Source organism: Rattus norvegicus, chromosome Y (genome assembly GCF_036323735.1).
Source record: "Rattus norvegicus strain BN/NHsdMcwi chromosome Y, GRCr8, whole genome shotgun sequence".
Classification (NCBI taxonomy): Eukaryota; Metazoa; Chordata; class Mammalia; order Rodentia; family Muridae; genus Rattus; species Rattus norvegicus.
Window position 1 is genome coordinate 25,228,906 of NC_086040.1, and position 25,350 is coordinate 25,254,255.

The 25,350-nt window shown below is 38.1% G+C and overlaps 1 long non-coding RNA gene across 1 annotated transcript; it reads left to right on the top strand.

Moving 5' to 3' along the window:
- Window positions 1-14,480: 14,480 nt before the first annotated feature.
- LOC134484365 (uncharacterized) lies at window positions 14,481-23,048 on the top strand. Its single transcript, XR_010061783.1, has 3 exons — window positions 14,481-14,992; window positions 16,275-16,333; window positions 20,100-23,048. It is a non-coding gene; the product is annotated as an uncharacterized LOC134484365 (long non-coding RNA).
- The last annotated feature ends 2,302 nt before the right edge of the window (window positions 23,049-25,350 follow it).

The following is a 25,350-nucleotide window of genomic DNA, read 5'->3' on the forward strand; positions in this document are numbered from 1 at the left end:
GAATTGGATTGGTATTTTGATGGGGATTGCATTGAATCTGTAGGGCGCTTTTGGTAAATTGGCCATTTTTACTATATTAATCCTGCCAATCCATGAGCATAGGAGATCTTTCCATCTTCTGAGGTCTTCTTCAATTTCTTTCCTCAGTGTCTTGAAGTTCTTATTGTACAGATCTTTTACTTGCTTTGTTAAAGTCACACCGAGGTACTTTATATTATTTAGGTCTATTATGAAGGCTGTCGTTTTCCTAATATCTTTCTCGGCTTGTTTCTCTTTTGTATAGAGGAAGGCAACTGATTTATTTGAGTTAATTTTATACCCAGCCACTTTGCTGAAGTTGTTTATCAGATTTAGTAGTTCTCTGGTGTAATTTATGGTATCACTTAAATATACTATCATGTCATCTGCAAATAGTGATATTTTGACCTCTTCTTTTCCGATCTGTATCCACTTGATCTCCTTTTGTTGTCTGATTGCTCTGGCTAGAACTTCAAGAACTATATTGAATAAGTGGGGAGAGAGTGGGCAGCCTTGTCTAGTCCCGGATTTTAGTGGGATTGCTTCAAGTTTCTCTCCATTTAGTTTAATGTTAGCAACTGGTTTGCTGTATATGGCTTTTACTATGTTTAGGTATGGGCCTTGAATTCCTATTCTTTCCAGGACTTTTATCATGAAGGGGTGTTGAATTTTGTCAAATGCTTTCTCAGCATCTAATGAAATGATCATGTGGTTTTGTTCTTTCAGTTTGTTTATATAATTGATCACATTGATGGTTTTCCGTATATTAAACCATCCCTGCATGCCTGGGATGAAGCCTACTTGATCATGGTGGATGATTGTTTTGATGTGCTCTTGAATTCGGTTTGCCAGAATTTTATTGAGTATTTTAGCGTCGATATTCATAAGGGAATTTGGTCTGAAGTTCTCTTTCTTTGTTGTGTCTTTGTGTGGTTTAGGTATAAGAGTAATTGTGGCTTTGTAGAAGGTATTCGGTAGTGATACATCTGTTTCAATTTTAGGGAATAGTTTGATAATATTGGTATGAGGTCTTCTATGAAGGTTTGATAGAATTCAGCACTAAACACGTCTGGACTTGGGCTCTTTTTTGTTGGGAGACCTTTAATGACTGCTTCTATTTCCTTAGGAGTTATTGGGTTGTTTAACTGGTTTATCTGTTCCTGCTTTAACTTCGGTTCCTGTTATCTTTCTAGGAAATTGTCCATTTCCTGATGATTTTCAAGTTTTGTTGAATATAGGTTTTTATAGTAAGATCTGATGATTTTTTAATTTCCTCTGAATTTGTAGTTATGTCTCCCCTTTCATTTCTGATTTTGTTAATTTGGACGCACTCTCTGTGTCCTCTCTTTAGTCTGGCTAAGGGTTTATCTATCTTGTTGATTTAATCAAAGAACCAAGTTTTGGTACTGTTGATTCTTTCTATGGTCCTTTTTGTTTCTACTTGTTTCTACTTCAGATTTCAGCTCTGAGTTTGATTACTTCCTGCCTTCTACTCCTCCTGGGTGTATTTGCATCTTTTTGTTCTAGGGCTTTTAGGTGTGCTGTCAAGCTGCTGACATATGCTCTTTCCTGTATCTTTCTGTAGGCACTCAGCGCTATGAGTTTTCCTCTTAGCACAGCTTTCATTGTGTCCCATAAGTTTGGGTATGTTGTACCTTCATTTTCATTAAATTCTAAAAAGCTTTTAATTTCTCTCTTTATTTCTTCCTTGACCAGGTTATCATTGAGTAGAGCATTGTTCAATTTCCATGTTAATGTGGGCATTCTTCCCTTATTGTTATTGAAGACCAGTTTTAGGCCGTGGTGGTCCGATAGCACGCACGGGATTATTTCTATATTTCTGTACCTGTTGAGGCCCGTTTTTTGACCAATTATATGGTCAATTTTGGAGAAAGTACCATGAGGAGCTGAGAAGAAGGTATATCCTTTTGCTTTAGGATAGAATGTTCTATAAATATCTGTTAAGTCCATTTGGCTCATGACTTCTCTTAGTCTGTCGACATCACTGTTTAATTTCTGTTTCCATGATCTGTCCATTGATGAGAGTGGGGTGTTGAAATCTCCCACTATTATTGTGTGAGGTGCAATGTGTGTTTTGAGCTTTAGTAAGGTTTCTTTTACGTATGTAGGTGCCCTCATACTTGGGGCATAGATATTTAGGATTGAGAGTTCATCTTGGTGGATATTCCCGTTGATGAATATGATCTCCTTCCTTATCTTTTTTCATGACTTTTAGTTGAAAATTGATTTTATCTGATATTAGAATGGCTACTCCAGCTTGCTTCTTCTGACCATTTTCTTGGAAAGTTGTTTTCCAGCCTTTCACTCTGAGGTAATGTCTGTCTTTGTCTCTGAGGTGTGTTTCCTGTAGGCAGCAGAATGCAGGGTCCTCGTTGCGTATCCAGTTTGTTAATCTATTTCTTTTTATTGGGGAGTTGAGGCCATTGATGTTGAGAGATATTAAGGAATAGTGATTATTGCTTCCCGTTATATTCATTTTTGGATGTGAGGTTATGTTTGTGTGCTTTCCTTCTCTTTGTTTTGTTGCCAAGACGATTAGTTTCTTGCTTCTTCTAGGGTATAGCTTGCCCCCTTATGTTGGGCTTTACCATTTAATATCCTTTGTACTGCTGGATTTGTAGAAAGATATTGTGTAAATTTGGTTTTGTCATGGAATATCTTGGTTTCTCCATCTATGATAATTGAGAGTTTTGCAGGATACAGTAACCTGGGCTGGCATTTGTGTTCTCTTAGGGTCTGTATGACATCAGTCCAGGATCTTCTGGCCTTCATAGTTTCTGGCAAGAATTCTGGTGTGATTCTGATAGGTCTGCCTTTATATGTTACTTGACTTTTTTCCCTTACTGCTTTTAATATTCTTTTTTTTATTTTGTGCGTTTGGTGTTTTGACAATTATGTGACAGGAGGTGTTTCTTTTCTGGTCCAATCTATTTGGAGTTCTGTAGGCTTTTTGTATGTCTATGCGTATCTCTTTTTTTAGGTTAGGGAAGTTTTCTTCTATGATTTTTTGAAGATATTTACTGGTCCTTTGAGCTGGGAATCTTCACTCTCTTCTATACCTATTATCCTTAGGTTTGGTCTTCTCATTGAGTCCTGGATTTCCTGTATGTTTTGGACCAGTAGCTTTTTCTGCTTTACATTATCTTTGACAGTTGAGTCAATGATTTCTATGGAATCTTCTGCTCCTGAGATTCTCTCTTCCATCTCTTGTATTCTGTTGGTGAATCTTGTATCTACAGCTCCTTGTCTCTTCTTTTGGTTTTCTATATCCAGGGTTTTTTCCATGTGTTCTTTCTTGATTGCTTCTATTTCCATTTTTAATTCCTTCAAGTGTTTGATTGTGCTTTCCTGGAACTATTTCAGGGATTTTTGTATCCTCTCTATGGGCATCTACTTGCTTATTTATGTTTTCCTGGAATTCTTTCAGGGATTTTTGTGATTCCTTTCTGTAGGCTTCTACTTGTTTATTAATGTTTTTCTGTGTTTCTCTAAGGGAGTTCTTTACGTCTTACTTGAAGTCCTCCAGCATCATGATCAAATATGATTTTGAAACTAGATCTTGCTTTTCTGGTGTGTTTGGATTTTCCATGTTTTTTTTTTTTTTTTGGTGGGAGAATTGGACTCCGATCATGCCATGTAGTCTTTGTTTCTGTTGCTTGGGTTCTTGTGCTTGCCTCTCGGCATCAGATTATCTCTAGTGTTACTTTGTTCTGCTATTTCTGACAGTGGCTAGACTGTCCTATAAGCCTGTGTGTCAGGAGTGCTGTAGACCTGTTTTCCTCTCTTTCAGTCAGTTATGGTGACAGAGTGTTCTGCTTTTGTGCATGTAGTTTTTCCTCTGTACATGTCTACAGCTGTTCATGTGGGCCTGTGTCTTGAGTTCACCAGGCATGTCACTTGCAGCAGAAAAGTTTGTCTTACCTGTGGTCCTGAGGCTCAAGTTCACTCACAGGGTGCTGCCCACGGGCTCTCTGTGACGGCAGCAACCAGGAAGATCTACGCCACCCTTTCCGGGAGCTTCAGTGCATCAGGGTTCCAGATGGCCTTTTGTTTTTACCTCCTGCTTCTGAGATGTATGTGCAGAGAGCAGTCTATTCTGGTTTCCCAGGCTTGTCTGCCTATCTGAACGTTTAGCTCTCCCTCCCACAGGTTTCGGGTGCAGAGAACTGTTTATCCAGTCTGTTTCCTTCAGGTTCTGGCGGTGTCTCAGGCAGGGGTCCTGCCGCTCCTGGGCCCTCCCTCACGGGAGCCCAGAGGCCTTATACAATTTCCTCTTGTGCCAGGGATGTGGGCAGGGGTGGGCAGTGTTGGTGGTCTCTTCAGCTCTGCAGCCTCAGGAGTGCCCACCTGACCAGGTGGTTGGGTCTCTCTCTCATGGAGTCTGGGAGCAGAGTCACAATTACATTCTTACACAAACACACACACACACACACACACACACACACACACACACACACACTCACATACACACATGCATACATTCTCATAATTGCATACTTACACAGACATCAATACTTACATATGCATATGGTGCAAAAGACCAAGGACCAGTACAGAAAGATGAACTCCAATCTTTATTACAGAGAGAAAGAAATCGCTTCTACCCTTTTAATGCTAAGTGATTTAAACCCAAGTTTGTAAAAGAAAATGCCTGTTCCTTTTAACAAGACTAATTTTGCATTGCTATTAAGAAATGTCCTTTTCTGTCCCAAGATAAGGAGAAACCTGCCTGCACCTTCTGTTCTTTCCAGCTGCTTCTTTTGTCCTCTTTTCACCTGCATTCTCTAGATTGCTCTCTTATGTTACATAAGTTATTCCTCTCTACATTACTTCTCAGCCCAGATCTTTTTGTCTTAGTTCTACTTACCTTTGTTCTCCTTATCTCAAACTGGTCTTTTCAGGTCATCCCCTCTCCTTCTCTGTCCATCAGTCTCTGTCCTTCCAGTTCAGACCCTCTGTCTCAGTCCTTCTGTGTGTCTTCTCTTTGTCCTCAGCACCTAAAAATCTTTCAGAATACATGATCAGGTGTTAAATTGTTCACCACAAGTACATATGAAAGATCAAAGCATAAATAGAAATACAAGTTTACAACCGAGAATGTTTATATGGATATCCATCAGGAGTAATTATCTGGCTAAACATTCATCACCAGTGTCAGCTCTACAGGTTCACTGAATGTCTAAAACCATAGTTGTTAGTGAAGTTATTTACAGATAAACACAGTCAATATCTTATCCCCTGTCCTTGCACCTGTAACAAATCGTTTATGACACTTGATAACTGTTTTTGCAACTTCTTGAATTGTGTTCTGAGTAGGAGAAAGTCTGTTTACTGTCTCAGAATAATTAACTCGTGACACCTGGGAGACTGGAGTTGTCACTGGAATTCTGACTATTAGAAAGAGACTTGTAGGAGTTCCACTATATAAGAGCTTAATAACCATTCATATAATTTTAGGAATTATTGTAGGATCATTATTAAGACTAAAGAATTCATCTATTTGTATGAATAGCATCACTACGGGACAGTGCAACTTCGTAGGCCTGCAGAGATCTGCTCCAAAGGGGTGTGCTCTTACTCAATGATTGCTATATATGTCTAATAATAATAACACGAATAGCATTTCAATAGCAGGAAACTTTCCAAAAATGAATCTCTTACAGAATTGCTTAATAAGGGCAAACCAGTTGTGGATTATAAAATAATCCAAGGCTGTCCATCTGAGGATGATCACCTGTTAGTTATGAGCTTGTCCTGATATGGCTCCTGACACTTTCTTCTCAGTCCTACATGGTACCTTCTACAAAACTGATAATATGATCCATCACAAAAAAAGGCCTCAAAAGATGCAAGAAGATTGAATTAATTCCATGCAAACTATGAAATCACTAAGAATGGTCTTCAATAACAACAAGAACAACCAAAGTCCCACATATACATGGTAGAATAAGAATGATTTACTTGATGAGAACTTGTTAAAGGAAGAAATAAAGAAAAAAATTAAAGACTTTCTAGAATTTAATGAAAATGAATGCATAAATTGGGAACACAGAAAAGCAATGCTAAGAGGAAAACTCATAGCTCTGAGAGCCTCCACAAAGAAACAGGAGCTATGATACACTCGCAGTTTGTCCGAACACCTGAAATCTCAGAACCAATAAAAATCCAAATACACCAAGAGTACTAGACAGCAGGAAATAATCAAACTCCGTACTGAAATCAACCAAGTAGAAACAAAAGGAATTATGTAGAGAATCAACAAAACCAGGAGCTGGTTCTTTGAAAAATCCAGAAGATAGGTAAATCCTTTGTATCCAAATTAAAAATAACAAAATCAGAATTGAAATAGAGATATAACCATAGAAAATGAGGAAGCTCAAAAAATTATCAGATCCTACTATAAAAGCATATACTTAACAAAACAGGAAAGCAAGGATCAAATGGATAATTTTCTAGACAGATACAAGATACCAAAGTATCTTGAATCATGATCAGATAAACCATCTAAATACTCCCTTTACTTGTAAAGTAGTAGAAGCAGTCATTAAATGTCTCCTAACCAAGAGATCCCAGGATGAGGAAGGTTTAGTACAGAATTCTCTCAGACCTTCATAGAACACCTAATACCAATATTCTCCTAACTATTCAACAAACTAGAAATAGAAGGAACACTACAGTCTTATTACTTTTCTGACACCCGAGTTATGTAGATTTTGAGAAAGAATTATAAGAGCTGATGCTGAGTTCAACCACATAAGAACAACAATGTCAATGAACCAGTATGTTCTGGATCTAAAACAATAATCAAAGACTATTCGTGGACAAACCTATGGTTCCAAATGCTTATGTTGCAGAGGATGGCCTTTTTGGGCACTATTGGAATGAGAAGCCCTTAGTCCTCTCTAGGTTTGACTGTTAGTTCAAGGGACAGTAAGGCAGACCAGTTAGGGATCTTATGGACAGAAAAGTGGGAAAGGAAATAACATTTGAAATGTAAATATAGAAATATCCAAATAAAAAAGCAATGTATTTTGTTAAAATATAAAAAATAATGAAAGAAATAAAAGAAAAGAGAACTTCCAGCTAATCACATCTATGGACTCAGAAATCAAATGGGTCACTGTCAGGGAATGGCAGTCAGAGTAATACTAGTCGAAATATTGAGATGATGAAGTCTGAATTAGAAGCACTTAACTCTCCCAGATATCAGTGTCAGACACAAACTGCACAATAGGTATCCAAAGCACAGAGGAGTTTACTCTGAGCTGAGGACACGATACTTGTCTGTCTCTTCTTCCTTAGGAGGTTTTTCTTCTGGGCAAAAAGAGTAAAAGCCATGAGCTGTCAGGAAAACAAATGTGCCAAGATGAAAACCTGTCTTTTGGAATAAAGAAAGTAATAATATAAACTCTCTGACTTCCAGGAACCATAAAAACCAGGGATGTCAAGATGCTTCTGAGAGGCTACAATCTCTTTATTCCCATATGTGGAAGGCTCAGGTCTAGGCTATCTCTTCAGCGATTCCACTCAACTCCTACACAGGACTCACTGAGCTTTCCCATGGGCCACGCATTTCTTCCTTTTTTTAATAACAAGACAGAAGGCCAGGTTCCTTTTCCCCATCTCTGATCTCTTCATCATCTTTGTTCTCCTTCCCAAAGGCTGTTTACTCTGAAGTAGAGGCCACTATACTAATCCTAGACGTAAGGAAAGAATATCTGAGAGGCAGGATACAAGAGATTATTCAGGGAGGGACTAATGCTGATGTCACTGAAAGCTGCCATGGCCTACCTGCTGAACAATTTCCTGACCAGATTCAAGGGTGCCCTTTCCAGGAGTGACTCCTGGTACACAGTGGAAACCTTCATTTACTAAATCTCCCTAAAGCTAGAGACTTCTCTGTGCTTTATTAGTGGTTACATGCTCTGAATGGAGAATGTTAGTCAGGGGCTTGGCATGGGTAGAAATGATTTAGGAACATGGAGTGGAGGAGATTCTTCCAGATAATATTTTTATTCCCAGTTTTATTACTGTGACATACAGTTCAAATTTCTAGGTTTTCTCTGTTTCCGAAAGGCCATTATTTTGCATAAAGACCTTTAATTGAATGAATATGTATTTCACTTTTTTATTGTACAATCCTTGATTGGGGACTTTATAAATATTCCTCAATGTGTACTCAAAAATTCAGTTCTCCAATTCCATTTTCTGCAATGGTTTTGGCAACAAAGTGGGCCCAGCTCTAGAGTGAGTATAACAGTGTAAACATTGTGTACCTACTTCAAATGATAAACTCCCAAATCCTTAATTTATCCAAAGATTACTAGACATCAATACTGCAAAGGATCACATGGACTATAGAATTCAGTTCTCTATTCCCATTTATTATCAGTACTACAATAGCAACCTTAATGTGTTCCTGTGCAGGACTTGAGGGTTGGATGTTTTACCATGATTCTTTGTTAAGGCCAAACATAAGATAATGGAGGATGAGCAGGGAGAAGAACGGCTAGAGGACCAGTGAAACCTCATCTTCCATAGGTTCAAAAGAACAGGAGGGAGTCTATTTGACATTGTCATTTGTGGATTCTACATTCTTGACCTAGTTGCTCAGAATCCAAATTAAAATTCCACATAATGTCACAGCTGTAGGAACCAACAAAATATATATACTAAACCAATATTCAAAGACTATACATGGGTAGACCTCGGACTCAATTGCATCTGTAGCAGAGGATGACCTGTTTGGGTCCCAATGGAAAGAGAGGCCCTCGGTCCTCCCTAGTTTTGATCCCAGTTAACGGGAATGTGAAGGCGCAGTAAGTGAGCCTATAGAAGGAGGAGAGTGGGACCGATTAGGGATCTTATGGGCAAGAAATAGGGAAAAGAAATAATATTTTAAATGTAAATATATAAATATCCAATTAAAAGAGCAATATAATTTGTTAAAAAATGATAAAAAATGAAAGAAATAAAAGAAGAGAATCTGCCAGCTAATTAGAACTATTCATTCAGAAACCTAAAGTGTCGTTGTCAGGGAATGGTAGAGTAATACTAGTGGAAAGACTGAGATGACGAAATCTTAGGTAGAAGCACTTGTCTCTTCCAGATATCAGTGACAGACACAAACTGCACTATAGGAATCCAAAGCATGAAAGAGTTTACTCTGAGCTCAGGACACAATTCTTGTCTTTCCCTTCTTCCTAAGGAACTTTTCCTCCTGGCCCAAAAGGACAAAGGCCATGAGCTCTCAGAAAAACAACTTTGCCCTTTCCAACACTTGGCTTTTGGGATATGGAAATTAATGATATAAAATATCTGACTTTCAAGAAAAATAACAACAAGGGAAGTCCAGATGCTTCTGAGAGGCTCCCTGCTCCATATTCCCATATGTGGAAGGGTCAGATAAAGGCTTTCTCTTCAGTTATCCCACTCAATGCCTACCCATGTCTCACTGAGCTATCCCATAAACCACATCTTCCTTCCTTTCTTTATACAAGACAGAAGGCCAGCTTCCTTTGCCCATCTCTTATCTCTTCATTCTCTTTGTTCTCCTTCTCAAATGGCTGTTTACTCTGAATTTGAGGCCAATTAGTAAACCGTAGAGGTACTGAAGGAATATCTGAGAGGCAGTTGCAGTCACAATAGCACTTGTGACATCACAGAAGAAGCTAGGGCTCTCCAGGTTACAAGAGATTTTTCAGGGAGGGCCTAATGATGATGTTACTGAGAACTGCCATGGCCTACCTGCTGAACAGATTTCCTTACATTGACCAGATTTGGAGATGCCCTTTCCTGGAGTGTTTCCTGTGACATAGTGGAAACCTTTACATGCTACATCTCTCTAAGCTAGGGACTTCTCTCTGCTTCATTAGTGGTTACATGCTCTGAATGGAGAAGTTCGTCAGGGGCTTGGCAAGGTTAGAAAAGTAATAGGAACAAGGAGTGAAGGAGATTCTTCTGGTGAATAATTTTATTCCCCAGTCCAATCCTGTGACATTCAGTTCTATTCCCTAGGTTTCCTCAGTTTTCCATGTGCCAGTATTTACCCTACAGACCTTTAATTGAGTGAACATTGTTTTGCATTATCTGATTGTACATTCATTGACAGGGGACATTATATATATTCCTGCATGTGTACTCAAAATTTCATTTTTCCAATTCCCTTTTTTTTTTTGCAATGAATTCGGCAACAAACTGGCCTGGCTATTGAGTCAATATAGCAGTGGAAATATTCGTACATAAAACTAATGATAAACACACAAATCCTTATTTTATCCAAAAATTACCAGACATCAATAAAACAAAGGACCATATTGACTATAAATTCAGACCTCTAGTCACATTTGATATCTGTACCACACTATCTACCTTCCTGTGTTCCCATGGCCAGACTTGAAGGTTTTTGATATTTTACCATGATTCTTTCTTAAAGCCAAATATAAGAAACAGGAGGATGGGCAGGGTTAAGAAAGCTTGAGGAACAGTGAAACCTGAACTTCAAGTACAGGAGAGAGTCTATTTAATATTGTCATTGTAAAGTCTACATTCTTGACCTAGTTGCACAGAATCCATGTTAACATTCCACCTAACCAAAAAGCTGTAGGCACCAAAAGTGTGTGTGTATATATATATATATATATATATATATATATGTATATATGTATATATGTATATATATATATATATATATATATATATCTGTCACCAATTATAATTGATGAAGCTAAGAAGTGCATTCTGTCAGAAAACGGATATAGCTATGTTGTGAGAGACACAGCTAGAGCATGTCAAATGCAAAAGTGTATGCTATTGGCAAATCTGTGAACTGAAAATGGACCTCTTGTTGGTAGATTTTGAGAAAGGCTAACAAGAGCTGAGGGGACTTTCAACACCATAAGAACAACATTGCTAATGAATCAAAGTTTTCTGGTATGAGACTAATATTGAAAGACTAAACGTGAACAGACCTATGTCTCCAACTGCATATGTAGCAGAAAACGGCCTTGTTGGGCACCAATGGAAGAAGAACCACTTGATCCTCCCTTGGTTTGATTCACAGTTAAAGAGAATTAGAAGGGACAGTAAGGGAGTTATAGAAGAAGTGGAGAGGGACCAGTTAGTGATCTTATGGGAGGAAACTCTTAAAGGAAATAATATTATAGAGGTGAATATTGAAATATACATTAAAAAAACAAATAAAATTTGTAAAAAAATAAAAAAAAATAAGAAATAAATGAAAAGAAAACTGCCAGCTAAACACAGCTGTTGACTGAGAAATCTAATGTGTCAATGTCAGGGAATGGTAGTCAGAGAAATAATATTGGAAATAGTTAGATGGTGAAGTCTCAATTAGAAGCACCTCTTACTCCCAGATATTGGCAACAAAGGGGGTACAGCTATAGAGTGAACAGAACAGTGAAAATATTGTGTGCCTACTTCAAATAATGAACTCTAAATGCATATTTAATCCAAAAATTATGAGACATCTGTAAAGCAAAGGACAATATGGACTTTAGAAAGCAGATCTGTAGTCCCAATAGATATAAGTTCTATAAATCTACCTTTGGTTTTCCCAGGGCCAGACTTGAGGTTTTTGGATATTTTATCATGGTTCTTTCTTCAGAAAAAACATAAGATTCATTTGGATGGGCAGGGAGAGGAATGGCTTGAGGTACAGTTAAACCTCAACTTCAATATGTTCATAAGAACAGGATGCAGTTTATTTGGCATTGTCATTTGTGGATTCTACATTCTTGAACTACTTGCTCAGAATCCATGCTAAAATTCTACTTAACCTCATTGCTGTAGGAGACACTGTATATATATATATATATATATATATATATATATATATATATATATATATATATATCACCAAAACTAGATATGATTGATGAATGAAGTACATGCTTCCAGGTACCGGATATAGATCTTTCCTGGGAGACACAGCTAAACTTATCAAATACAGAAGTTAATGCTAGTGGCAAACTAGTTTACTGACAACTGATCTGTTGAGATTTTGAGAAAGGATTACAAATGCTGTGTAAGTGAGGGTTCTGAAGGTACCTGGAAGAGAATGTGGGACAAAGGACGCAAGAAGGATGCCAAGACAAGAGCCTGAAAAAGGCATCTATTTTATTTTTCTCCAAGGCTGAATTTATAACATCACAGGGGTTACAGAGGGAGGGGGAAGTAGGAAACATTTACGCAGGGCAAGAACACAGGATTCATTTGGTTATGGAACTGATGTTGAAAGGACGTCAGAAAGTTCACAGGTTTGTTGTATTATTAATCAGCAGGACAACATTATCATATTATTATTTTTCTTGACCACCAGATTTGTATTAGTTTTCTTCAGCTGGCTGGGGATTTTTCATGAACCTAGTTAATTGTTAACTAGGTTAACATGAACCTATTGTTAATTCTAACAATAATAATAACATCTACACAATGGAGGGCTTCAAGGGCATTGCAATGGGTTTCTAGAGGATCCTCTAGATTCCTTTCCCCTCCTAGAGCACCCTCTAGGGCCTATGGCCTGTGAAAACTAGCAAGTCATCCTGTCACAGCCGTAAGCCCCTAACAGGACCAATAGCGACTACCAAGTGGACTCTCAATCCTCTCCAGTGGTGACTCAAACACTTCAGCCATCAGAGGCAGAAAACACAAGTCAACATGAAACAAAAACCAGACATGACACAGAGACAAAACAGAAAGTAACACAGAACACAAAACACAGATTTGCTTGAGCTTACCTCTGATCTCTTCGCCAATTGTGGTCTGGAGGGAACAGAGTTCCCTGTGATGGACCAAAATGTTGTAAGACCCCATAGTGGACCACTTCTGGAGCACAATCACGGAGCACAGATTGACAAAGTGACCACTGAAGTAGCATGAGGGTATAAGGTTTTAAATCCACATATGTGAGGTTGCTCATCCATACAAGGAGAGCCAACCTTGTACCCATAAACCACACAACTTTTATTCATTACAGGGGGTAGACTTCAATAAAAGGGTTAGCCCATCCATTAAACAATCACTAACTCTGTACTATCTTTTGAATCAGTTGTTCCCTCCTGGGGGAACTATGGACAAATATTTTTACAAAATCTAAGATTTTTTTTTTAATTTTAAACCTATTTGTGTCCTGAGTGACTCCCTGAGACATGTCACAAAAGATGACTGTAGAATGCTTGTTCCATCACTCAGCAAAAGCTCTGGGATGGTACGGGGGTGGGAGCAAAAGCTCCAAGGGGGAACGAAGGCTTCCACAAACAAAAAGACAGACCAGCCTATTCACAGTGATAGACGTTCTCCTCAAGAACATCTTCAAAGAGCTGCACATTGGTAGCCATTTGTAAGTGAGAGGTCTGAGGGTGCCAGGAATAGAATTGGGGACAAGGGTCGCAAAGAAGGACGTTAAGATAGGAGTCTGATCAAGGCAAAAATTTTATTTTCCTCCAAGGATGAATTTATACCATAACAGGGGTAACAGAGGGAGGCGAGAAGTAAGAAACATTTACTCAGGCCAAAGATACAGTATTGGTGTGGTCAGGGAGTCAGCTGATGTTGACATAATATCAGAAATGTCACAGGTATGTCATATTATTAGTCAGCAGGACAACTTTGAAATATTATTATTTTTCTTGACCACCAGATGTGTATTAGTATTCTGCAGCTGGGTGGGGATTTTCCATGAAAATAGTCATACTTAATTCTAACCATAATAATAACATAAACATTGGAGGACGGCAAGGACATCGCTCCAAAGAAATTGAAGGGGCTTTCAACTCCATACTAAAAGCAATTCCAAAGAAACAGAGATTTCTGGTACTAATCCAATATTCTGTGCATGGACAGAACTATGGCTCCAATATCATATGTTACAGAGGATGGCCCTATTGTGCACCAATGGAAGGAGAAGAACTTTGTCCTTCCCAGGTTTGACTCCCAGTTCAAAGAATGTCAAGGTGCAGTAAGGGAGGTTATAGAAGAAGGGTAGTGGGACCAGTTAGGGGTCTTATTGACAGGAAACTGTGAAAGAAAATAACATTTGAAATGTTAATATAGAAATATCCAATTAAATAAGCAATAAAATTTGCTAAAAAATGAAAAAAATGGAAGAAATAAAAGAAAAGAAACTGCTAGCTTATCTCACCTATTGACTCAGAAATGTAAAGGGTCACTGTAAGGAAATGGTAGAGTCATACTACTGAAAGACTGAGATGATGAAATCTCAACTAGAAGCACTTCTCTATCCCAGATATCAGTGTCAGACACAAACAGCACTATAGGGATCCAAAGCCTGAAGGAGTTTACTCTGAGCTGAAAATACAATACTTGTTCATCCCTTCTTCCTCAGGACCTTTATCTTCATGACAAAAAGAATAAAAGTCATGAGCTCTCAGGAAACAACTGTGCCCTTCCCAATATTGGCTTGTGGAATAAAGAAATGAATGATATAAACACTCTGACTTCCAGGAACCATAAGAACAGGGAAGTCCAGATGCTTCTGAGAGGCTCCCATCTCCTGATTCCCATATGTGGAAGACTCAGATCAAGGCTGTCTCTTCAGGGAACCCACTAAAAACCTACCCAGGACTAATTTAGCTCTCCAATGGACCACGTATTTCTTCCTTTTTTAACACCAAGACAGAAGGGCATCTTCCTTCTTTCCACCTCTGATCTCTTCATCCTCCTTTTCTCCCTCAAAAATGGCTGTTCACTCTGAATTAAAGGCCAATTAGTAAGCCCTAGAGGTACTGAAGGAATATCTAAGAAGCAAGTGCTGTCACAACAACACTTATGACCTCACAGAAGGAGCTAGAGCTATCAAGGTTACAAGAGATTTTTCAGGGAGGGCCTAATGATGGTGTCACTGAGAACCTCCACATCCTACCTGCTGAACAGCTTTGCTTTCATTGACCAATTTTGAGAGTGCCTTTTCCAGGTGAGTCTTTTGTGACACAGTGGAAACCTTTACATACTATATCTCTCTAAATCTAGAGACTTCTCTTGTCTTCAATAGTGGTTACTTACTCTGAATGGAGAAAGTTGGTCAGGGGCTTGGCATGGGTAGAAATGATTTAGGAAAATAAAGTATAGGAGATTTTTCTAGATAATATTTTTATTCCGAGGTTCATTCCTGTGACATACAGTTCAATTTTCTAGGTTTTCTCTTTTTCCCGACAGGCAGTATTTTCCATATAGACCATTAATTTATTGAATATTATATTACACAAATGTGATCATGTTCTAGTTTTATTTTCTTGCATAGTGCTGAAAAAATGATACCCAATACTGTATTAGAACAAATATTACATAGTACACCTAAAGAAATCAAATTCCTCCCAAGGCCAACGTAACATCATAAGTAATCAATTTCAATTTACAGAGAAATGTTTAAATATTGTATTATTTATCTTTAACAGTACTCAAGAATCTTTAAAAAAACAGAAATCTAAATATCTGTATAAAAATGTCATATCTGCTTTAAATGATCAGAATGCACATCTGTGATTGGCAATCCTTATTAAAACCTATCAGGAACTGAGGCTAAACCTGGGACAGAAATCAGTCATCAACAGTTCAGCCTTTGTGACAGTCACACCATTAGCCTGTGCCGCCATTGTTCTTGATCCCTGACCTTAAAAGGTCCCAGCCTTTCCAAACCTCAAACTGTTACATAATTTTTTTATTACCTCAGAGTCAGTAGGGACAACATCTTAGTCAGCTTCACAAGCAATTTACTTTTCCAAATGTGTTTTAAGGTTGGCGGTCGTCACTGACCATTCTACATTTCCTCGGGAAATGATGGAAGCACTGATCTGCCCCAGAGGCAAATCCTAAAAGATCTTGACCACTGTTATTGCAAATACCAATGGCGCTGCCCTCTGAGTGGTGTGAAGCTCAATGAGGATTTTCATGCACTTCTTAGATTAAGAGAGATATTAGTGCAAAAACCGAGTGACACTCTGCATGAAGTCCTCGTTGGGTTCCTGACTCTCCAAGGTCCAACGGGACTGGGCGGAAGAGTGGGCCATACTGCAGGAGTTCTAAAGCTGTGCGCCATTCCTCCTTCACAGGCCTTGGCCATACTCCATTTCAGAACAAAATTTGAACCATGCTTTTAACCTGGATAGAATTTCAAATACTATACTGAGTAGGAAGTGTGGGCATCCTTACATTGTCCTTAACTTTAATGGAATTTCTTTATGTTTCTTTCCATTTAGGTTGATGTTGCGTGCTGGCTTGCTGTCCATTGCTTCTATTATGTTTCTGCATAGGACTGGTATCACTGATCTCTCTGATGCTTTTAACATGAAGGGGGGTTGGAATATTTTTGCAAGCTTTTTCAGCACCTAATGAGATTATTATGTGATTTTTTTTCTTTCAGTCTCATTATATAGTAGATTATATTGATGGATTTTAAGAAATTGAACCGTCCCTGCCTCCCACTAGATATTAATAATTACATAGCATAACCAACAGAAGGGATCTCATATTCTCACGCATACTCTTACAGCTCTCCAAAAAAACAAAAACAAAAACATGCAAACAAAAAAATCATGCACCCTACAGAACAGATCTAATACTCACAAAAACACTCAAACATCCCAATCGAAAAAACAAAAACCAAAAAACATGCAAGCAAAGAAAAAGCACTGCTCCTGTAACATCAAAATAGCATGAACTAAATATCACTTCTCATTAATACCTTTAAGCATTAATGGCCTCTACTCAGCAGTAAAAGGACACAGGCTAATACAGTGGATTTAAAAACAGGATCCATCCTTCTTTTGCACTCAAGAAACACAATCTAGCAGCCGAGATAGACACAACCTCAGACTAAGGGATCGGCAAAGTTTTCCAAGCAAATGGACACAAGAAACAAGATGGTGTAGCAATTCTAACATCCGGCAAATCATACTTTCAACCAAAAGTAATCAAAACAGATGGGGAAGGACAATTCATATGCTTCAGAAGAAAAATCCACCAAAATGTCATCTCAGTTCTGGATGTCTATGTGTCAAAGACAAAAGCAGCAACATTGGTGAGAGAAATATTCCTGAAGCTTAAATATCACATCGAACCTCAAATATTAGTAGTGGGGAACATCAATGTCCCACTCTCACCAAGGACAGGCCATTGAGACAGAAACTAAAAAAATATAAATGATGTAACTAATACGGGGTTCAATTAGATTGACCTCAATGATATCTACAGAATAGTTTACTCGAACACAAAAGTACACTCTTTCTTTTCAGTACCTCATGGAACCTTATCATAAACTGACCATGTTCTCCCACTCTAAACAAGCCAGAACAGATACAGAAAGACTGTGCTAACCATTGGATCTTTCAGATCACCACTGATTAAAACTGGACTTCAACAATAAGAAAAAGTGTATGAACTCATTGAAATTAAATAGCTCGCAACTGAAAAACAACCAGTTCCAAGAAGATATGAAAAACAAAAAGGGTTCCTAGAATTTAATGAAAATGAAGGCACAGCTTCTTCAAACTTAAGGGACATAAGGAAAGTAGTGCTAAGAGGAACTTGCATATTCAGCACTGGGCACTTTCATAAAGAAACCGGAGAGACCACACACTAGCAACTTCACAGCACACCCTAAATCTCTAAAATAAAAAGAAGCAAATACATATTAAAGGAGGAGACAGCAAGAAATGATCAGACTCGGGGTGAAAGTGATCCATCAGAAACAAAGAGAATACAAAGATCAAAAAAAAAAAAAAAAAAAAAACAAAAAAAAACCAAGAGTTGGTTCCTTGGAACATCAACCTGACAGACAAACACACAGACAGATAATCTAATAGGTTGAGAGAAATCATCCAAATAACAAAAGCAGAATTGAACCAGGGAGCCGTATCAATGGACACTGATGAAAGTCACAGAATCTTTAGGTCTCACTTCAAATACCTGCTGTCTCAAAAATTAGAAGCTCTGAACAAAGTGAATGATTGTGTAGACTGATTACACTGATCACAGGTAAATTCAGGTAGGATAAACTATGTAAATAGCTCTATAACAACTAAAGAGACACAAACAGTAATTAAGTTTCCCCACTGAAACAGCCCCAGGGCCAGATTGTTTGAGTACAGACTCCTACCAGATTTTCAAAGAATTCTCAACCTACTCCAAAAAACAGAAACAGGAGGAAAATAGCCAAACTGATTCCATGTCACCACTGTCACCCTGACACCTAAATCACAAACGACTCAACAAGGAAGAATTTCAGACGAATTTCCCTTACGAACATTGGTGGAAAAATTACTAGGTAAAATGTTCCAATATAATATCCAAGGGCATATCAAAACCGCCATTCAGTGCCATCATGTAGGCTTCCTCTTGAGGTTGCGGGAGTGGATCAATCTAGGTAAACCCATCAAAGTGATCCACCATATAAGCAAACAAAACTGAAAAAAAAATATTCTACCCTCAGGATTTCCCATTAACATGCGAGCTCACTTGGAGTTAACTTTGTGGATGTTGCATAGCATGCAGTATATTTATGTGTGTGTGTGTATATACATATATATAATATTATATAATAAATTAATATATTAAATTATTATATACTAACATTATAATAATATAAGTAATATTAATATACTATATTAACATTTTAAATTGTTATATATCAAAGTTATGCTAATATATAATAAATATTACTCTAGTATATTAATATATTGAATTATATTATTATAATAAATAATAAATAAAGATATAGTACATTAATATATTAAATTATTAAATATTAATGTCATGATTCAATATAATTAATATTTATATATTATGTTAGTATATTAAATTATTATATAGTAATAATACTATACCTCTCTTACCCTATTCTGACTCTCTACCTAACCCCATCCTCCACCCTCCATTATCAAATTTCCTCTCTGGCTCCCTGTCATAGGCTCTAGCATTTACTGAACAATTAAAATAGACAGAAGGTTCATATGCGATCTCCTTAATACATGATAGAGGTCTAGTTAGAGGCATCCTCCTTTGAGGAAGCTGATAAATATAAGGATACAAATACCGTTTGCCGGGGAAGATCAAAACTGAATAATGACATTGCATATCTATTCAGTGGATTCTGAAAGAACGAGGAATATTCTTCCTATAGACCTAGCTGTACTACTCCTGGCCTTATGTCTGAAAAGACATCTGCCATACCACAAAGACACGTGCTCCATCATGTTCCTAGCTTCATTCTTCATAATGAGTAGAAAATAGAAATAACCGAGATGCCCCTCAATGAAAGAATGGCTACAGAATATGTGGTTCATTTACACTATGGAATACTACACAGCTATGAAAAATAAGGACATTGTGAAGATGCGGTCAAGTAGATGGAATGGGAAAGTATTGTTCTGAATGAGGTAACTGAGACCCAAAATAACATGTACATGATTAAATTTAAGTGATTAAAAGAGGGTATTAGCCATAAAGTACAGAATTCACACGCTGCGATCTACAGAACCAAAGAGGCTAAACATGAAGAAAGATCCAAGAAAAATGCTTTGATTTCACTCAGAAGGAGGAATAAAATAATGAGAGGAGGCAGATGGAAGCAAAGGATTTGGTGGCTGAGGGGATGGGAAGGGATATGGGGTTTGAGAATCATTTCTTGGGAGAGGCGTGCAAAAGGGACAGAGAGCGAAGAGAATAAACTGAAATCAGTGACTGTCCAGGGTTGGTGCTATCTCTATGATTTGCCTGCAATCTGGGATGGGTGAGGCTACCCTGGCATCGATGAGGGTGACTTTAGCTGAGACTCGTAGCAATGCGGATACAGATACTGAAATGGTCACTTTCCGTAGCCACGGAGGACCTATGGTGGAAGGTTAAGGACACAAACCACCCCCAAAATTTTGACCCAGAAATTGCCCCCTCTATAAGAAACACAGGGACAGAGATGGAAGAGGAAATGAGGGAATTGTCAAAGGATAAGTGGCCGGATGTGAGACTTATCCTATGGGCAGACGGCAAACCCTGACATTATTAATGGTCTTTTCTTGTGTTTGCAGACAGGAGGGTAGCATTATTTTCCTCTGGAAGGCACAATGGAGCAGCCGACTGAAACAGCTGCACAGATGCACGGCCAAACATTGGATGGAGCTCAGTGAGTTCCACTGGAGAGCTGAGGGAAGGGCTGGAGAAGCAGAGGAGCTTAACGGGTTTCACGATATTCCATGACAAAACCAAATTTACACAGTATCGTTCCACATATCCAGTCCTACAAAGGATAATCAATGGCAAAGTCCAACACATTGTGGCAAGTAAAACCATAGATAAAGAAAGAAATTAAACTTTTCTCAACAAAACAGAGAAGAGAAGCACACAAACATAAACTAACTTCAAATTATGAAAAAACAGAAAGCAACCATCACTATTCCTAAATATCTCTAAACATCAAAGAACACAATTGCCCCCTAAAAAGACACAAATTAGCAAACTGGATATGGAATGAGGACCCAGCATTTTGCACTACAGGGAACACAGCTCAGAGAAAAAGACAGACATTACCTCAGACTCCATATTTACACAATGTATGGAGAAGAGTAAATATCCCCTTTCTTCACACAGGGGACTCTAGGTCATACTGTCCAAAAGGAGAGGCTCCAAAATTTTCACATATACATCAGAGAAGCTAGAATTTTCCAAAACTAAGCAGGATTCTCTGAGTAGTACTCTATCTCATTAAGAGACGGTGGGACAAGAAACATCTACTAAAGGAATTCTACCCACAGCCACATCTTAGGAACGGCTGGTTGATGTGACACATATACAAAAGATTTTCTTGGACATATTCCATCTGTAGAGAACATTATGGATCCAACTGTATGTGAACCAGGAGTGGTGGAACATGAAATGCAAACACTAGTGGCTGTAGCATCCTTGATATCTGAGGAAATTGATTCCTTGTTTTCCATTTGTGCAAAAGAATGCATATGACCTCTGCAGGTTTCACGGGGGACTATTTGAACTTCCTTATCTCCTCCAGATCAGGCCATCTTCCCCAAATACAGAAGATGCTACGCACTCTTACAAATATGAACAAATGGTTGCCAGTCCTTTTTTATACCCAAAATCGGGCCCAAAACATCTGCAAAGTACATCAAATACTTTGGATTTTACCTTATATTCTGAACGGGCCTTGGACCCTGTTTTGCCTACCAGTCAGGCTTTGGAACCTGCCACTTCTACACAGAACTCTATTTCCACTTCTCCAGCAGAAGAAATTTTTTTTGGAACTTCCTCAATTACACAAAAATATCGAGAAACATCCTTATCTGATCAAGAGGCTCTCAGCCCCCTCACATATGTCCATGATGCTCTAGGACAGGTCACATCTTCTGAGGTAGTTCTAATACCTACCCCCCATTCTGATATCACAGTCAGCATTTCTAAACATATACACAGTACATTAAGACCTTCCTCATCTGAGAAGGATGTCTTAGGATCTACTGCATCTGAAAAACATGCTTTACAACTATCTCCATCTACCCAAGTAGATTTATTTCACATGTCCACTCTGGGGAGAAATAGTCAACATTCTCCCTCTACCAAAATGGACCACAGGCATCCAGTTTCTAGAAACAAAGGGTTAAGATTTGAACCTTCTGATGGACTCTTGAGAAATTTCTCCTCTAAGGAAGACAGTTTCAACATTACCCCTTCTGCCAAAAGGGATCCTTTGCCATCTTCTGCTGCCAAAGAGACACCAAAAGCTAGAATATTCCTCACGTGAGTCCCACACGTTCTCCATCTGTCCAAAGGGTCTTGAAATTTTCCAAAAATGATGAAGGAATTGTGGAAATCTGCCAATCCTTCCAAGGGCATGCTGGATATACCATATTGTCCCAGGATGCTCAAGTACCTCCGCCTTCTACCAAAAAGGCATGTTCACCAATCTGCCCTAGGGTTTCAGGGAATTTCTTCACCCCTCTCTAGGGTTCCAGAAAGTGTTCTCCATCCTCAAAGTAATTTGTCATTGTGAAAATTATACTCCAAAATACAATAACACTTTTTATATTTCCAAAGGTATGATGGAAAGTCCACATCGAAAAAAAAATCATTTGGACCTTGTGCCATTAGCCCAAGTATATCAGAAAAATTCCATGTCCTCTAAAGCATCAAAAAAATCAATCTGGTTCTATGACTCTTCCTGGGAAACATTTACCATCAGCAATAGAATCCCCAGGACCATCAAAATCTAAAAAGGGGTATCTAGAATATTTATCATCTGCCCAAAGGTCTTTAGGATGTTCAGCAACTTCTCCATGAGCTTGGTTAACCCATAGAACAAAAGAACTAAAGCCATCATCCCAGGGTGTTTTCACAAGAACCACATAGTTTTTCTTTTCTTTTATGCCAAGACATAAGGCCAGCTTCCTTCTCCCCATCTCTGTTCTCTTTACCCTCTTTCTTCTCCCTCCCAAATGGCTGTTTACTCTAAATTAGAGGCCAATTAGTAAACCCTAGAGGTACTGAAGGAATATCCGAGAGACAGTTGCTGTCAGGACAATGCTAGAAACATCACAGAACCAGTTAGGGCTCTCCAGGATACAAGAATATTTCAGGCAGGACCCAGTGATGATGTCAGTGAGAACTTCCATTGCCTACCTGTTAAACAGCTTTCCTTACATTGACCAATTTCGAGGGTGTCTTTTCCATGACTGTCTCCTGTGACACAGTGGAAACCTTTACATACTACATCTCTCCAATGCTAAGTACTTCAATTGTTTCATTAGGGGTTACATTCTCTGAATGGAGAAAGTTAGTTAGGGGCTTGGCATGGGAAGAAAAGATCTAGGAACATGGAGTGGAGGAGATTCTTCTGGATAATAATTTTATTCCCAGGTCCATTCCTGTGACATACACTTCAATTTCCTAGGTTTTCTCTGTATCTCTAAAGCAAGTATTTTCCCTACAGACCTTCAATTGAATAAATATTGTATTAACTATTTTGTCTACATTCCTTGAGAGGGGACGTTATACATATTCCTGAATGTGTACTCAAAAATTCTGTTTTCCAATTCAATATTGGCAATGAATTTGTCAACAAAGGGGGCACAGCTAGAGAGTGAGTATAAGAGTGTAAATACTGTGTACCTTCTTCAAATGATAAACTCCCAAAAACTTATTTTATCCAAAAATTACCAGACATCATTAAAGCAAAGGTAAGCATGGACTATAGAATTTGGTTCCCTTGTCCCATTTGATATCAGTTCTGCATTATCTACCTTACTATGTTCCCATGACAAGACTTGAAGGTTTTTGATGTTTTACCCTGATCCTTTCTTCAGGCCAAACATAAGATTCAGGAGGATGTGCAGGATGAGGAATAGAGTGTGGTCCAGTGAAACCTCAGCTTCATTAGGTTCATAAGAACAGGAGAGAGTCTATATAGAACTGTCATTTGTGGATTCTACTTTCTTGATCTTGTATCCCAGAATCCATGTTAAAATTCCATCTAACTTCGTAGCTATAATTTACATATATATATATATATATATATATATATATATGTGTGTGTGTGTGTGTGTATACATATAAATGTGTGTATATAGATGATATAGATATATATTTGTACATATAGATGATATGTAGATATATAGATATATAGATAAACAGATATACAGATATAGATATATAGATATATAGTTATATAGATATATGGATATATAGATATATAGATATATAGATATACAGATTATAGATATGGATATAGATATAGATATAGATAGATATATTAGCCACCAAAATAGATAAGATGGATGAATCTTAGAATTGCATCATTAGAAGAAACAGATATAGGTCTTTCCTGAGAGACACAGTTAGAGCATGTCAAATACAGAAGTGAATGTTAGTGGCAAACCAGTAAACTGAAAACGCATTTGTTGTTGGTAGATTTTGTGAAGGGTTACAACAGCTGAAGGACCTTTTAATCCTATAAGGAAAACCATGCCATCGAACCAGAGTTTTCTGGTTGTATACAAATATTCAAAGATTGTACATGGATAGAACTATGGCTCCCACTTCATATGTAGCGGAGAATGGTTTTGTTGTGCACCAATGGAAGGAGATGCCCTTGGTCTAAACTAGGTTTTATTACCAGTTCAAGGGAATTTCAAAGAGCAATAAGAGGGATTATACAAGAAGGGTAGGGGGACTGGTTAGGGATCTTATGGACAGGAAACTGGAAAAGGCAAACATATTTGAAATGTAAATATGGAAAATCAAATTAAAAAAGCAAAAAAATCTTGCTAAAAATAATAAATATTAAATAAGTTAAAGATAAGAAAACTGCCTTCTAATCATACATATTGAATGAGAAATCTAAAGGGTCACAATCAGGCAATGGCAGTCAGAGTAATCCTAGTGGAAAGACTGATATGATGTACTATAAACATGTCTAACTCCCAAATACCAGTATCAGACACAAACTGCACCATAGGTAATCCAATAATTAAGGAGTTTACTCTGAGCTGAGGACACAATAATTTTCTTTCACTTCTTCTTTAGGACCCTTTTCTTTTGGGCAAAAAAAATAAAAGGCATGAGCTCTAAGGAAAAGGACAGTGCCCTACTCAACACCTGGCTTTTGTGATAAATATATTAATGATATAAACTCTCTGAGCTCAAGGAATCACTAGAAGCAGGGAAGTCCAGTTAGTTTTGACAGGTTCTAAGCTCCTGAACCCATGTGTGGAAGGATCAGATCAGTTGTATCTCTTCAACGTACCTACTCAACTCCTACCAAAGACTCAGTGAGATTTCCCAGGGTCAACATGTTTCTTCCTTTTTCTTATACCAAGACAGAAGGCCATATTCTTTCTCCCCATCTCTGAGCTTTTCATCCTCTTTGTTCTCACTCCCAAAATGCTGTTTGCTCTGAACTAGAGGCCAATTACTAAATCCTATAGGTACTGAAGGAATATACGAGAGGCATTGCAGACATGACAACATGATATTACAGGAGAAACTAGGGATCTCCAGGATACGAGAGATTTTTTCATGGAGGGCCTAATGATGATATAACTGAGAATTTCCATGGCCTACCTCTAAACAGCTTTCTTTACATTGAGCAGTTTCGAGAGTGCCGTTTCCAGGTATGTCTCCTGTGACACAGGGGAAAACTTTATTACTCCATCTCTATAAAGCTAGAGACTTCTCTTTTCTTCCATAGTGGTTACATGCTCTGAATGTAGAAAGTTAGTCAGGGTCCTGGTATGGGTAGAAATGATCTGGGAACTTGGAGAGGAGGACTTAATT